The 7,320-nt window shown below is 50.7% G+C and overlaps 1 pseudogene; it reads left to right on the top strand.

Annotated features, from left to right (window-relative positions):
- The first annotated feature begins 4,988 nt into the window (after window positions 1-4,988).
- On the top strand, window positions 4,989-6,381 carry LOC111548891 (annotated as a pseudogene).
- Window positions 6,382-7,320: the final 939 nt, after the last annotated feature.

Genomic DNA, 7,320 nt, shown 5'->3' with positions numbered 1-7,320 from the left:
CAGGGCGCTGTCCTTTTCTGTTTTCAGATACTGGAGGTTGGAAACAGGCCTGGGTTTAGGAGGGTCAGGGCAGGCCAGGGCCAAGGGCTCAGAAGATGCAGTCGGGCTGTGGGGCTGAGCCAGGGGCTCGTGGGGAGCTGGCTTTCTGGGCTTCTCCCCACCCTGACGTGATTAGCTGGGGCCAGAATGAGGTGAAGGGTGGCTGACGGATGCGGCTGGGCCATGATAGCAGCTTCTTGGTAATTCTTGGCCCTGTGTGGGAAACACTGACACAGATAATGTGGAACCTGCACCAGGCCTGTGGGTGGCACCCGCAAGGTGGGGGGGCTTTGGAGTTCATTGCCAAGGAGGGTGGCAGCAGCTGAAAGAGGTTGTGGCCCCCAGCCCTGTGGCCCCCCAGCTCCTGCCTCTAAGAACCCAGGCATGGCCAGGATGCCAGGTCAGAGTGGCCGAGGTGGTCCTCCCTGCCTTCCTCCCTCTCCTCCTCCTTCACTCATCCTGCAAGTGTCCTGAGCCCCAGCAATGCCCCAGTGCCTCCCACCCAGTGGCCTGTCCCTGCCTGGGTGGGGGCCTGCCAGGCGGACACAGGTCTGAGGCGCCAGCTGGAGGCAGGCTTCTCCCAGCTCCTCCATTCAGGAGGAAAAGTCAACAGTCAGGTTTGGTGTCAACCCAGGGACTGAATTTCTGGCCTCTAAGCCATTGGTTTCATGAATAAATAAGTGTCATAAGAATCAACATTCATGTGTCTATATATATATATATATATATATATATATATATATTTTTTTTTGAGACAGAGTCTGGCTCTGTCACCCAGGCTGGAGTGCGGTGGTGCAGTCTCAGCTCGCTGCAAGCTCCGCCTCCCGGGTTCACGCCATTCTCCTGCCTCAGCCTCCCGAGTAGCTGGGACTACAGGTGCCCATCACCACGCGCCGCTAATTTTATGTATTTTTAGTAGATACGGAGTTTCACCGAGTTAGCCAGGATGGTCTCGATCTCCTGACCTCGCGATCCACCTGCCTCAGCCTCCCGAAGTGCTGGGATTACAGGCGTGAGCCACCGCGCCCCGCCGTCTCTACTTATATTTGTAACCCATGGAGAGCATTTACTCGACAACTACGTTGTAGTGAGGAGGTGAGTTAAGGGCGAGTGCGGCTTGGCATCTGCCCTCTCAGCCGGGGCTGTGGTGGGTGACCCGGGAGCTGGGCGGAGCCGGTGAAGGCGGAGCCCATCTGCACCCACTGCCTGGGCTGGCGGCTCCTCCCCGGGCACCACCCGTTGAGCAGCTCCGCACCGGCCTGTGAGCTTTCCATCGGGTTCCCTGGAGCAGGGGTGCCCCTCGGGGTTACAATCTTCCGCACCCGGCGTGAGCACCGGCTTCCCGCGCAGGAATCACACCGTGTGACTTGTTGGCTGCGGCCTGTGACCGCGGCCGTCCTTAGAGCCACAGTCAGTTCATTTTGATTGATAGACAGCAGATGCTTCCACTTTCTTCCCTGCCCCGCGTCAGCAGCTCTCTGCTGCCTGTGCGAATATTAATCAGTGCCCCTGACTCCGGGAGCCGGGCTCCTCGGGTGGGGTGCCCAGGCTGGGGGCTGGTGGGGACGCCAGCAGGTTCCCCTCACTCTGCTCATAGCCCTGCACGGAGAGCCCCTGGCACACCTGGGGGATGCCCAGCCTCAGGCCCAGGGGTGCTCAGCCGCGGTGCTCACTGAGAGGTGGGGCCCGGAAGAGGCCTGCGAGGGCCCTTGGGGTGCTGGGGTCCAGGTGCTTTGACCTTCCTCTGGCAAAGGTGACGCTCAGCCCAGAGAAGAGCAGGCCTGGGGCCCCGGCTGGGGAGAGGCGGCAGCTCGTGGGGTGCAGCAGCAGGAGCCAGACCCCAGGGCTGCGCAGAGAGGCTGGGGCTGGGCCAATGGACTCCACGGACTCTGCCCAGTTTAGCAAGGCCCAGGCCCTCTTCCTAGCTGACCAGGTCTGCATCCTTCCAGCCTTACTGAGAGATCATTGGCATGAGAAATTTCACCCATCTAAGGCACACAACTCGGTGGTTTTTAGTACATTCTCAGAGCTGTGTAACCATCATCACAGTCCATTTTGGAATCTTTCAGTCACCTCCAAAGGACACCCATCCCATCAGCAGTCCCTCCTCCTTCCTCTTTCCCCGGCCCCTGGGCATCACTGTCGACTTTGAGTGTGTGGAGCTGCCCGTTCTGGACGGCTCCTGTGGGGGGAAGCACACGGTACTGGTCCTCTGGTGCCGGGCTTCCCGCACCTGGTGCAATGGTTTAAAGCGCGTTGGCTGGATCAGGTGTCAGAGCTTCACTGAACGACACTGCGTCGCATGGGGCTTCCACGGTTTGCTTATCCATTCGTCAGCAGATGAACCCTTGGGCTGTTTACACTTTGGGGATTGTGAATAGCGCTGCTGTGAAGATTTGTGTACAAGTTTGCTTTTCCCACACGTTTTAATTTTTTATTCACCTGCATAGCTTGGCACTTTCATGTTATCACAGATAGAGTGACCTCACTGTTTTTATTTTTTATTTTTAAAATTAAATTAAATTAAATTATTATTATTATTATTTTGAGACAGAGTCTTATTCTGTCACCCAGGCTGGAGTGCAACAGCACAATCTTAGCTCACTGCAACCTCTGCCTCCGGGGTTCAAGCGATTCCCCTGCCTTAGCCTCCCGAGTAGCTGGGATTACAGACACTCACCATCACACCTGACTAATTACTGCATTTTAATAGAGATGGGGTTTCACCATGTTGGCCAGGCTGGTCTCGAACTCCTGACGTCAAGTGATCCGCCTGCCTCGGCCTCCTAAAGTGCTGGGATTACAGGCATGAGCCACTGCGCCTGGCCACCTCATTATTTTTAAATGTGGCGTGGTTTTCCACTGGTTGAACATAACCTAGTCTGTTTAGTCAAGCTCTTTCTGATGGCCATTTGGGTTAGTTCCCATCTGAATTTGTCATAAACAATGTTACTATAAATAAGCTCTATATTCTGGAGGACAGTTTTAAAAGGCCTGGCTGTTTTTTCTTAACTAGATTGTAAGATAGACTTATTCAACCTGAAGGTGTGGGCTGATGTTGCTTGTAACCAAGGGGAACTTCAGGGCCCAGACGAGCTTAGACTACTAGCCATTCAGAATCTACATTTTAAAAGAAAACTGGCCGGGCGCGGTGGCTCACGCCTGTAATCCCAGCACTTTGGGAGGCTGAGGCGGGCGGATCACAAGGTCAGGAGATCGAGACCACAGTGAAACCCCGTCTCTACTAAAAATACAAAAAAATTAGCAGGGCGCGGTGGCGGGCGCCTGTAGTCCCAGCTACTCGGGAGGCTGAGGCAGGAGAATGGCGTGAACCCGGGAGGCGGAGCTTGCAGTGAGCTGAGATTGCGCCACTGCACTCCAGCCCGGGTGACAGAGCGAGACTCCGTCTCAAAAAAAAAAAGAAAAAAGAAAACTGTACTGAAGAAGCTGTGTTTAAATGTGAAATTGAGTTTATAAAATTTGGGTAGTTATTGGGGTCTCCTTAAAGATTTGGCTGGAATGTGTAGACAACGTTTGGATCCCGATTTGATCCAATATATGAGACGACTGGGGAAATCTGACCATTGACAAGATATCCGATGACAGGAACAATTGTTTAATAAAAGTGTTATGTTTGCTAGTGATATTGTGGTTATCTTTGTTTAGAACCCTTCTATTTTAGAGATATATGCTAAAATATGGGAGGGTAACATCATATGAAGTCTGGAGCTGGCTGTTGAATCGTTCACCTGGGAGAACAAAATTGTGTGTGGGTGTGTGCAGATGTGAGGGTGTGTGGGTACGGATGCTTTTTTTTTTTTGAGATGAGATGGAGTTTCGCTCTTGTTGCCCAGGCTGGAGTGCAGTGGCGTGATCTTGGCTCACTGCAACCTCCATCCTCTGGGTTCAAGCGATGCTCCTGCCTCAGCCTCCTGAGTAGCTGGGATTACAGGCATGTGCTGCCACACTGGGCTAATTTTTGTGTTTATAGTAGAGATGGGGTTTCACCATGTTGGCCAGGCTGTTCTCAAACGGCCAACCTCAGGTGATCTGCCTGTCTTGGCCTCCCAAAGTGCTGGGATTACAGGCGTGAGCCACTGTGCCCGGCCCTGTTTAACATTTTAAGGAGCTGCTGGACTGATTTCCAAAGCAACTGCATCATTTTACATTTCCACCAGCAATTTATGAGGTTCCAATTTCCCCACATCTCCACCAACACTTGCAATTTTCCGTCTTTTCCTGTGTCTTTTGAGATGATCACGTGGTCTGTCCCTTTATTCTATTAATGTGTTGCATTAATTGGTTTCTGGATGTTAAGCCAAACTTGCATTCCTAGGATACATTCTTTTTTGGTTTTGGGATATAATCCTTCTTATACATTGCTGAATTCTGTATTTTGTTGAGGATATTTGTATCTGTATTCAGAAGGGATATTGGTCTGCAGTTTTCTTGTGATATCTTTGGTTTTGGTTTCAGGGTAATACTGGCCTCAGAATTAGTTGGGAAACGTGTTAGTCCAGTTTGCATGGCCATAAAGAATGACTTGAGGCTGGGTAATTTATAATGAAAAGAGGTTTGTTTGGCTTATGGTTCTGCAGGCTACACAGGAAGCATAATGCTGGCATCTGCTTCTGGTGAGGGCCTCAGGAATAATGAGTGAATTCTCCTCACTCATTACTGCAAGCCGTTCTTGAGGGATCCAGCCCTGTGACCCAAACGCCTTGCACCAGGCCTAACCTCCAGCATTGGAGATCTTATTTTAACATGAGATTTGGAGGGGACAAGATGTCCAAAGCATATCTAGAAGTCTTACCTTCTCCTCCATTATTTTGAAAAAATATTTGAAGGATTAGCATTTCTTCTTATTTAAATGTTTGGTAGAGCCTTTCCCTGCCCAGCGCTGCTGGGCCTGCAGGTCTCTGTTGAACCACAGACATGGGTGTCTGTTCCACAGGATGGAGTTTGTTAAAGTTAAGAATAAGGCCAACTTTAAGAGATACCAAGTGAAATTTGGAAGATGAGGAGAGGTAAAACTGGTCACTATGCTCAGAAACGCTTGGTGATACAGGATAAAAGTAAATGTAACACACCCAAATACAGGATGATAGTTTGTGTAACAAACAGAGATATCATTTGTCAGATTGCTTATGCCCGTATCGAGGGGGATATGATAGTCTGGGTAGCATATGCCCATAAACTGCTGAAATATGGTGTGAAGGTTGGCCTGACAAATGACACTGCAGCATATTGTCCTGGCCTGCTGCTGGCTCATAGGCTTCTCAATAGGTTTGGCCTGGACAAGATCTAAGAAGGCCAAGTGGAAGTGACTGGCGATGAACACAACGTGGAAGGCATAGATGGTCAGCCAGGTGCCTTTACCCGCTCTTTGGATGCAGGCCTTGCCAGAACTACCACTGGCAATAAAGTTTTTGGTGCCCTAAAGGGAGCTGGGGATGGAGGCTGGTCTATCCTTCACGGTACCAAACAATTCCCTGGTCATGATTCTGAAAGCAAATAATTGAATGCAGAAGTACAATGGAAGCACATCATAGGCCAGAATATTTCAGATTACATGTGCTACTTAATGGAGGAAGATGAAGATGCTTACAAGAAACAGTTCTCTCAATACATAAAGAACAGGGTAGGCCAGGCGCAGTGGCTCAGACCTGTAATCTCAGCATTTTCGGAGGTCGAGGCAGGGTGATCACTTGAGGTCAGGAGTTTGCAACCAGCTGGTCAACATGGTGAAACCTCATCTCTACTAAAAATACGAATAGTAGCTGGATGTGGTGGTGGGTACCTGTGATCCCAGCTACTTGGGAGGCTGAGGCAGGAGAATCACTTGAACCTGGGAGGTGGAGGTTGCAGTGAGCTGAGATCATGCGTCTGCACTCCAGCCTGAATGACAGAGCGAGACTCCACCAAAAAAAAAGAAAAAAAGCGTAATTCCAGACATGATGGAGGAGACGTACAAGACAGCTCATGCCGTGGCCGGGTGCAGTGGCTCATGCCTGTAATCCCAGCAGCTCAAGAGGCTGAGGCAGGAGAGTTGCTTGAACCTGGAAGGCAGAGGTTTTGCAGTGAGCCAAGACTGCGCCACAGCACTCCAGCCTGGGTGACAGAGTGAGACTCCATCTCAGAAAAAAAAAAAAAAAAAAAAAAAAGAAAGCTCATGCTGCTATATGAGATAATCCAGTCTATGGAAAGAAGCCCAGACTGAAAAGAAGCCCAAGAAAGAAGTTAAAAAGAAGAGTGAAAATGTCCCTTGCTCGGAAGAAACACCGGGTAGTTCAAAAGAAGGCAAGCTTCCTCAGAGCTCGGGAGCAGGCTGCTGAAAACTAAACCAGACAATTTCTATGAGGATTTTCCAGATAAAGACAATAAACTTGCTGACAGCAACTAAAAAAAAAGTTTGGTAGAATTCACAAGTGAAGTCATCTGTCCTTGTGCTTTTCAGTGTGGCAATTTCAAAAATTACTCTTTCAATCTGTTTACTTGTTGAGTAAGCCTTTGTAGTTTCTTCCAGTAATTTGTCCATTTAATCTGTTATCTAATTTGTTGGCACACAATTGTTCATCGCATTTTCTTATCGTCCTTTTTATTTCTGCAGGATCTGTAGTGATATCCCATCTTTCATTTTTGATTTTGATAATTTTTTTGAGACAAGGTCTTGCTCTGTCACCCAGGCTGGAGTGCAGTGGTGCAGCCATAGCTCACTGTAGCCTTAACCTGCAGCCTGGCCCCAAGAGAAGGCCAGCAGGGCAGGAGGGTCACGCGGACAGGTGGACAGGCTGCTGTGCTGGCCTGGTCAGTTGTGCATCTGAAGGGATTTAAGCTGAGGCCATGACATGGCTGGAGGTGAGTTGTAGAAGAGGCCAGCCCAAAGCACTGGCATCCGCGCCGAAGCCCCTGTGGACACTGATGTCTGAAACTGGAACTGACTACAGTGGTCGACAGATGCTCTGGGACCCCTGCCATAGACTGGGGGACACACCAGGGACTGGGGCTTCAGCAACAGGCAGACACCCTCAATCACGGGCTTGTGTGTGGGGACTCGGACAGAAGCACACAGTCACTGTGGGGTGAAGGTGGAGGGACACAGCAGGGGCTGGAGAGGGCGGGGCTGTCACTGTGTGGACATCAGGGCAGGCGTCTCTGAGGAGGGGGCATTGTGCAGGGTCCCCGTCAACCACCTGCAGGAAGAGCAGCGGAGCTGCAGGACTCCAGCCACACGCTGGGCGAGCGTGCGTGGGAGGACCTGCTCTGATCAGTCACCTGGGG

This window comes from Piliocolobus tephrosceles, chromosome 19, assembly GCF_002776525.5.
Source record: "Piliocolobus tephrosceles isolate RC106 chromosome 19, ASM277652v3, whole genome shotgun sequence".
NCBI lineage: Eukaryota > Metazoa > Chordata > Mammalia > Primates > Cercopithecidae > Piliocolobus > Piliocolobus tephrosceles.
The sequence above is the reverse complement of the archived record's forward strand: the minus strand, read 5'-3'. Positions and strand labels throughout refer to the sequence as shown.